Here is a 9,574-nt window from a genome sequence, read left to right on the forward strand (position 1 = left end):
AACATTATTTATGGCCCAAAGAATTTGTTATACATTCTGATCATGAATCTTTGAAACATATTAAAAGTCAAGCTAAACTGAATCGTAGACATGCTAAATGGGTTGAATTCATTGAAACTTTCCCTTATGTCATTAAACACAAGAAGGGTAAAGAAAATGTTATTGCTGATGCATTGTCTCGTCGCTATACTATGCTTTCACAACTTGACTTCAAAATATTTGGTTTGGAGACCATCAAAGATCAATATGTGCATGATGCTGATTTTAAAGATGTATTGCAGAACTGTAAAGAAGGAAGAACCTGGAACAAGTTTGTCGTTAATGATGGATTTGTGTTCCGTGCTAACAAGCTATGCATTCCAGCTAGCTCTCTTCGTCTTTTGTTGTTGCAGGAGGCGCATGGAGGAGGATTAATGGGACACTTTGGCGTGAAGAAGACGGAGGACGTACTTGCTACAGATTTCTTTTGGCCAAAGATGAGACGGGATGTTGAGCGTTTTGTTGCTCGCTGCACTACATGTCAAAAAGCTAAGTCACGACTCAATCCTCATGGTTTATATATGCCTTTGCCTGTACCTAGTGTTCCTTGGGAGGATATATCTATGGACTTTGTTTTAGGTTTACCTCGAACAAAGAAGGGGAGGGATAGCATATTTGTTGTCGTGGATAGATTCTCGAAAATGGCGCACTTTATACCATGTCACAAAAGCGATGATGCTGTTAATGTTGCTGATTTGTTCTTTCGTGAAATTATTCGCTTGCATGGTGTGCCAAATACTATTGTTTCAGATCGTGATACTAAATTTCTTAGCCACTTTTGGAGATGTTTATGGGCTAAGTTGGGGACTAAACTGCTTTTTAGTACTACTTGTCACCCCCAAACTGATGGACAAACTGAAGTAGTCAATAGAACATTGTCTACTATGCTTAGGGCTGTTTTGAAGAATAATAAGAAAATGTGGGAAGAATGCTTGCCTCATATTGAGTTTGCTTATAATCGTTCATTGCATTCTACTACTAAGATGTGCCCTTTTGAAATTGTGTATGGTTTCCTACCTCGTGCACCTATTGATTTGTTGCCTCTTCCATCTTCGGAGAAGGTTAATTTTGATGCTAAACAACGTGCTGAATTGATCTTAAAAATGCATGAGTTAACTAAGGAAAACATTGAGCGTATGAATGCTAAATATTAACTTGCTGGAGATAAGGGTAGAAAACATGTTGTGTTTGCACCTGGAGATCTTGTTTGGTTACATTTGCGTAAGGATAGATTTCCTGATTTGCGCAAATCAAAGCTAATGCCACGTGCTGATGGTCCTTTTAAGGTGTTAGAGAAAATAAATGATAATGCATATAAACTTGAGCTGCCTGCAGATTTTGGGGTTAGTCCCACTTTTAATATTGCAGATTTGAAGCCTTATTTGGGTGAGGAAGATGAGCTTCCGTCGAGGACGACTTCATTTCAAGAAGGGGAGGATGATGAGGACATCAATACAATTATTACACCCACAGGCCCTGCTGCTATACATACTGGACCAATTACTAGAGCTCGCGCACGCCAATTAAATTACCAGGTACTTTCGTTTCTTGCTAATGATTCTAATGTTCATGAGAATATGATGCTGCCTAAATTGGATACATTTGTTTTGCTTACAAATGAAGGGCCTAGCTTTGAGAAGGATGAACATTGGTGCAAGAACAAGCATGGAGATGATGGCATGCGCATGGGGAACAAGAACGGAGTTACAAGTGATGATTTCAGGACGTTGAAGCCACCATAATGCGTGCATGAAGCCTTGGACGAAATATACAAGATGCTACTTCATAACTTTCGTCCAGAGGCTATTCTAGGTGCTGCGTCACCTTATTATTGGGCCAGGCCCATGTAATTTCGAAATACATAAGTATAGGCTGTTTTTAGAGTCCGTATGTGTGGGGAAACAAGAGATAGGGTTGGTTTCGGACCCCTTCCTCAAGGGCCACGAAGTTCCCCCCCCTCTTCCTCCATATATACAGCCCTTAGGGCGTCGTTTAGACTTTGGGTTTTGTTTAGATTAAAAGTTCGCCATAGCTGCAACTTCGCGTACTTCGTTTGTGTTCAGCGACCAGACAAAGGCGTCACAGAACCCCACCTTGATCAATAAAGCTTTCATCTTATATTCGCAATATCCAGATTGCAATCTCAGTTTCTTGCCTGTTCTTCGTTTGCTCGCAGGAAACAGACCCTCGTGGTCAGGTTGATCGTGCTCCGGCGTGGTCGATAACCTCTCGGAGTTGGTTTAGCGATTGCTAAGGCGCGACGTCCTCGCACGTACGTAGTCGGATCGTCAAAGTCGACTTCCATCAAAGCGATATTCATCATCTCATCGAAAGACGGGACACCTTTGCCTCTATCAGACCGAGTATCTTTTCTTGGCTATGTTGTTACTCCACAGGGAATTGAAGTTGATAAAGCCAAGATTGAAGCTATTGAGAGTTGGCCGCAGCCCAAAACGGTCACACAAGTGCGGAGTTTTCTTGGACTCGCTGGTTTCTATAGGCGTTTTGTGAGAGATTTTAGCACCATTGCTGCACCTCTCAACGAGCTTACAAAGAAGGATGTGCCTTTTGTTTGGGGTACCGCACAGGAAGAAGCCTTCACGGTATTGAAAGATAAGTTGACACATGCTCCTTTACTCCAACTTCCTGATTTTAATAAGACTTTTGAGCTTGAATGTGATGCTAGTGGCATTGGATTAGGAGGTGTGTTATTACAAGATGGCAAACCTGTTGCATACTTTTCTGAAAAATTGAGTGGGCCTAGTCTGAATTATTCTACTTATGATAAAGAACTATATGCTCTTTTTCGGACTTTAGAAACATGGCAACATTATTTATGGCCCAAAGAATTTGTTATACATTCTGATCATGAATCTTTGAAACATATTAAAAGTCAAGCTAAACTGAATCGTAGACATGCTAAATGGGTTGAATTCATTGAAACTTTCCCTTATGTCATTAAACACAAGAAGGGTAAAGAAAATGTTATTGCTGATGCATTGTCTCGTCGCTATACTATGCTTTCACAACTTGACTTCAAAATATTTGGTTTGGAGACCATCAAAGATCAATATGTGCATGATGCTGATTTTAAAGATGTATTGCAGAACTGTAAAGAAGGAAGAACCTGGAACAAGTTTGTCGTTAATGATGGATTTGTGTTCCGTGCTAACAAGCTATGCATTCCAGCTAGCTCTCTTCGTCTTTTGTTGTTGCAGGAGGCGCATGGAGGAGGATTAATGGGACACTTTGGCGTGAAGAAGACGGAGGACGTACTTGCTACACATTTCTTTTGGCCAAAGATGAGACGGGATGTTGAGCGTTTTGTTGCTCGCTGCACTACATGTCAAAAAGCTAAGTCACGACTCAATCCTCATGGTTTATATATGCCTTTGCTTGTACCTAGTGTTCCTTGGGAGGATATATCTATGGACTTTGTTTTAGGTTTACCTCGAACAAAGAAGGGGAGGGATAGCATATTTGTTGTCGTGGATAGATTCTCGAAAATGGCGCACTTTATACCATGTCATAAAAGCGATGATGCTGTTAATGTTGCTGATTTGTTCTTTCGTGAAATTATTCGCTTGCATGGTGTGCCAAATACTATTGTTTCAGATCGTGATACTAAATTTCTTAGCCACTTTTGGAGATGTTTATGGGCTAAGTTGGGGACTAAACTGCTTTTTAGTACTACTTGTCACCCCCAAACTGATGGACAAACTGAAGTAGTCAATAGAACATTGTCTACTATGCTTAGGGCTGTTTTGAAGAATAATAAGAAAATGTGGGAAGAATGCTTGCCTCATATTGAGTTTGCTTATAATCGTTCATTGCATTCTACTACTAAGATGTGCCCTTTTGAAATTGTGTATGGTTTCTTACCTCATGCACCTATTGATTTGTTGCCTCTTCCATCTTCGGAGAAGGTTAATTTTGATGCTAAACAACGTGCTGAATTGATCTTAAAAATGCATGAGTTAACTAAGGAAAACATTGAGCGTATGAATGCTAAATATAAACTTGCTGGAGATAAGGGTAGAAAACATGTTGTGTTTGCACCTGGAGATCTTGTTTGGTTACATTTGCGTAAGGATAGATTTCCAGATTTGCGCAAATCAAAGCTAATGCCACGTGCTGATGGTCCTTTTAAGGTGTTAGAGAAAATAAATGATAATGCATATAAACTTGAGCTGCCTGCAGATTTTGGGGTTAGTCCCACTTTTAATATTGCAGATTTGAAGCCTTATTTGGGTGAGGAAGATGAGCTTCCGTCGAGGACGACTTCATATCAAGAAGGGGAGGATGATGAGGACATCAATACAATTATTACACCCACAGGCCCTGCTGCTATACATACTGGACCAATTACTAGAGCTCGCGCACGCCAATTAAATTACCAGGTACTTTCGTTTCTTGCTAATGATTCTAATGTTCATGAGAATATGATGCTGCCTAAATTGGATACATTTGTTTTGCTTACAAATGAAGGGCCTAGCTTTGAGAAGGATGAACATTGGAGCAAGAACAAGCATGGAGATGATGGCATGCGCATGGGGAACAAGAACGGAGTTACAAGTGATGATTTCAGGACGTTGAAGCCACCATAATGCGTGCATGAAGCCTTGGACGAAATATACAAGATGCTACTTCATAACTTTCGTCCAGAGGCTATTCTAGGTGCTGTGTCACCTTATTATTGGGCCAGGCCCATGTAATTTCGAAATACATAAGTATAGGATGTTTTTAGAGTCCGTATGTGTGGGGAAACAAGAGATAGGGTTGGTTTCGGACCCCTTCCTCAAGGGCCACGAAATTCCCCCCCTCTTCCTCCATATATACAGCCCTTAGGGCGTCGTTTAGACTTTGGGTTTTGTTTAGATTAAAAGTTCGCCATAGCTGCAACTTCGCGTACTTCGTTTGTGTTCAGCGACCAGACAAAGGCGTCACAGAACCCCACCTTGATCAATAAAGCTTTCATCTTATATTCGCAATATCCAGATTGCAATCTCAGTTTCTTGCCTGTTCTTCGTTTGCTCGCAGGAAACAGACCCTCGTGGTCAGGTTGATCGTGCTCCGGCGTGGTCGATAACCTCTCGGAGTTGGTTTAGCGATTGCTAAGGCGCGACGTCCTCGCACGTTCGTAGTCGGATCGTCAAAGTCGACTTCCATCAAAGCGATATTCATCATCTCATCGAAAGACGGGACACCTTTGCCTCTATCATCCGGCCCCAGCGCCCGAACATCCGGCGTCTCGGGAAGGCCCGGACATCCGGCCCGTCGCCCGGACATCCGGGCCCCTCTGCCTGTGTGTAGCGCATCTGGGCCGAGGCCCATGTACCCCTTCGTCCCTTAGACTATATATACTCCCCCACCTCCTCCTAGTTAGGGTTAGCATTGGTTTAGCTCATTTAGAGATAGAGCTTTGCTCATCCATACCGGATCTACTCCACGAGAGAGACCGCGGCCCCTCTACGGAGACGATCCACCTTGGATTCAAGACCTCCTCACGGAGAAGACCCCCATCAAGACCTCCTCACGGAGAAGAACCGGTTACCTTTGTATCGTCCTTTGTTGGATTTGGATCTTGTATCTCACCTTTGTGTTCATCGATCTAGCGCATGTGTGATCTATTCTTGTTGGTTGAGTGATTTCTCTCGTGTTTCCCCTCGTGTTCATCGCATTCTTCGTAGGGATCCGCTCCTTTCGTGAAAGATCGGCCACCTAGGGCTTCGCCCTACATCATACCTTGTCGCCATCGAGCACCTTCGGTTACCTCTGTTAAGTTTACCTTCAATGCATTGTATTCATGTATTTTACTTCGATGCGTATTTTAGTTTCCCTTCGGTCATCTGTTGTAGTTCTTATTAGTCTGGTTGTTGTTTATTCCGGTGCTGGGTTCTGAGAGGTTTAAGTTTTCCGAAGAAAATTTAAAACTCCCATTCAACCCACCCCCCTCTGGTAGACATACTTCGTTCCTACAAATGGTAATGTTTAAATTTTTGTGAGTAGTTAGAGGTACATTTCCTACTCCCGTGGGAGTTGTTGGATTTCTCCGAAGAGGAAGGGTGATGTAGCACAGCATCAGAAAGTATTTCCCTGAGTTAAGAACCAAGTTTAATCGGACCAGTAGGAGTCTACAAGCTAACCAAGATAAGCAGCACCTACACACAAACAAAATAAAAGCTTGCTCCCCACTTGGCAAGGGGTTGTTAATCCCCTCGTCTTGCTAGTTGCAAGACTAAAAGCAAATAGTGATAGATAGTGGTATGGAAAAACGGTAAAATAGTATAGGGAAAATAAAAGAGCAATTATGTAAACGCGCGTATTAATAGAGAATGGACCCCGGGGCCATAGGTTCACTAGTGGCATCTCTCTCGAAAGCAAGTAGTGTATGGTAGACAAATTACTATTGGCCAATTGATAGAAAAGCAGCAAATTATAACTATGATCATGCATCACATAATCTTGTATAGGCGTTACTTCCGTGATAAGTAGACCTTTATCCAACTACATCTAGTACTATTACTCCACGCTGAAATAGCTATCCAACATGCATCTCAAGGTACTAAGTTTAATGAAAAACAAAGTAACGCAATAATCAAGCTGACAGAAAACAAAAATAAATCCAGCAATAAGATAAACCCCCGTCGTTTTACCCTTAGTGGCAACAATACAAATATGTGTCTTGTCCCTTTCTTTCACTGGGATATAGGAATCACCGCAAGATTAAAACAACTACTATGCACCACTCCCTCTAAAGAATTATCCATCTATCTTGGCCAGAGAAGACAAATAACTCAGAAAGCACACATAGTTGCTTAATTATACAGCAAAGAAACTTCAGAAGATTCAATTAATTTCAATGAACAATCTGATCACAAGTTCATAATTCAACTGATCCCAACAAATACACCACAAGAATTACATCGGATTGATCTTAAAAGAGAACATGGTATTCAAGATCTGAGAGAGAGAGAGAGAGACATCTAGCTACTACTATGGACACGTAGGTTCTAAAGGAACTAATCACACATCATCATGGAGGCAGTAAGGTTGATGAAGAAGCCTCCGGAAATGGTTTCCCCCTCCGGTGGAGCTCCCGAATAGGGCTCCATATGGGATCACTTCAAAACAGAGGATTGCGACCGCGGAAAAATTCTTTTAGGGGTACGACAAAGTGTTTCGATATTTATAGGACTTTTTAGCATTGGAATTACGCCAAAAGGTGGTCCAGGGGGGCCACATTGACTGTTGCGGCCAGGGAGTGGCCGTGCCATGTGTCCAGGTGGGAGCCTCATGGCTTGGCTGGTCATCTCCCGAAGCTTCTAGGGTTCCTTCTGGTCCAGAAAAAATCATCAAAAATTGGCATCATATTTGGACCTTCCTAGATAATGATTTTCTATGATACCAAAAACAAGCAAAAAAATAGGAACTAGCACTGGGCACTAAGTTAATAGGTTAGTTCATAAAAATAATATAAAAAGCTATAAAAGTGATAATATAATAGCATGAAACAATAAAAAATTATAGATACGTTTGAAACATTATAAAGCGTATATAAAAGGTAGAAATTGCCAGTGTATATAAAAAAGGCATTATAAAAGAGGGAAGTTCCCATGGAACAGATGAATAGGTAATACTAGCTTGAAAACTAGCATGCTTAAAAGGTTAATGTACCATGGAACAGATGAAAAGGTATCAGTGCCTCCTTTCAAATCCATTTGTTGCACGCCACATTGTTCCATTTCGCCGGCATGAATCATCATCGTCGCCAGCCGGGCCACTATGCCATGTTGAAAAGAATTTGCATATGAAAAAGAGAAAACGCCGGTTTAAGGCAATTCTTCAGAACAAAAAGGAAAGAACTATTCTTGTTGCCCACCACATTATTCCATTTAGCCAGCATGAATCATCATTCGTCGTCAGCCGAGCCATTCTGAACCATGTTGAAAAGAATCTGCATACGAAAAAGAGAAATCGCGGGTTTAAGGAAATTCTTTGGAACAAAAAAACAAAGAAGTAGTCTTCTGAAATCCTCCCAACATCTCCCTCCCCCATATGAAAAAAAACAAGATGGGCATGCAAGTATGTAGTAAAACACATCATATAAGAACATGGCAAAAATGCCAACTACTAGAAAAAAAATGATAGGATGTCAATAGTAAGCAATGACAACATGATGCATGCCAATTTTGCATTTAACAAACTACTACATATATGACATCATGGCAAACAAAAAATATCGAATCACACATGTGAAAGACATGGCAAATTTGCATTGAACAAACTAGTACAAATATGATATCATGGCAAAAATATAACCGATCACATACATGATGGCATGGTTGTAGTGAACAAACCTTCTAAATACATCATATCATGGAAATAAGATAACATAGATCGAACATCTTAAAGAACATGGCAAATTTGCATTGAACAAACTACTACAAAAATGACAGCATGACAAAAATATAACAAAATTGTCAAAGTAACCAAGCTGCAAAAATGAGGGGGGAAATGGCCCCAATGACGACAAAACTGTCTTGGCCGCCAAATTCTCCATGTGATCTATGGACTGGGGCCACGACGCTCGCCGCCGTAGCACCAGAATCCTGGACGAGTTGTTGTGGCCTCTCCCCGCCTAGTTGACTTCAACCATCGTGAAACCCTGCACCCACAACACCGTCGCGTGTCAGCGTCGTGCTACCCTATAACTCGTCGAACGATGGCGCAACCGCCATCAGCCGTAACAAAGCTACATCTCCTGCTCTCCTCGTCGACTTCAACCATCTTGAAACCCTACACCCACAACACCATCATGTGTCCACGTCGCACTACCCTGTAACTCGTCGAACGATGGCGCAACCGCCATCGACCATAACAAAGCTACATCTTCGGCTCTCCGCTAAAGAAAACGCTCGGGACATGCGTGCCAATGAAAACAAAAAAGACAAAGGATGTGAGGGTGTATGATGCGGAGCATCCTACGATCATCACCATGTACACTACGACTTCTCCCCAAGCCCCAAGTGCCCTCATGTTGAGACCTCAAGCATATGCCATTGGACCTAAGGTGAACTCGCTCCTTTCCGAATCTTCCCTTTCCGCATGTAAGACATGGATGCTACTTCAAGCGCGGACCTTGTGCATACTCAGGTACACCCGAGGAGACCATGGAGAGCCCAAGGACCAAGGCCAAGTGTGCGCGGGAGCGAAGGAAGGAGAAGGAAGAAGAACCAGCTGCTACAGGCCCCGGACATCCGGCCCGACCCCTGGAAATCCGGCGCCCATCACAGAACACACCCGAAGCTGAACCCCATTAGCCCGGACATCCGGCCAGAAGCCCGGACATCCGGCTCTTCGTGAGCCGCAGGACATCCGGCCCCCAGCCCGGACATCCGGCACCTGCCTGTGTGCAAAGAACGGGCCAAGGGCCCATGTATCCCCCCTCTCACTTACCCCTTCGTGGGCTAACACTATATATGAGTTAATTGCACGTTGGTACCACACTTGCGCACCTACTCACGAATCAGTA

Source organism: Triticum aestivum, chromosome 7D, assembly GCF_018294505.1.
Source record: "Triticum aestivum cultivar Chinese Spring chromosome 7D, IWGSC CS RefSeq v2.1, whole genome shotgun sequence".
Taxonomy (NCBI): domain Eukaryota; kingdom Viridiplantae; phylum Streptophyta; class Magnoliopsida; order Poales; family Poaceae; genus Triticum; species Triticum aestivum.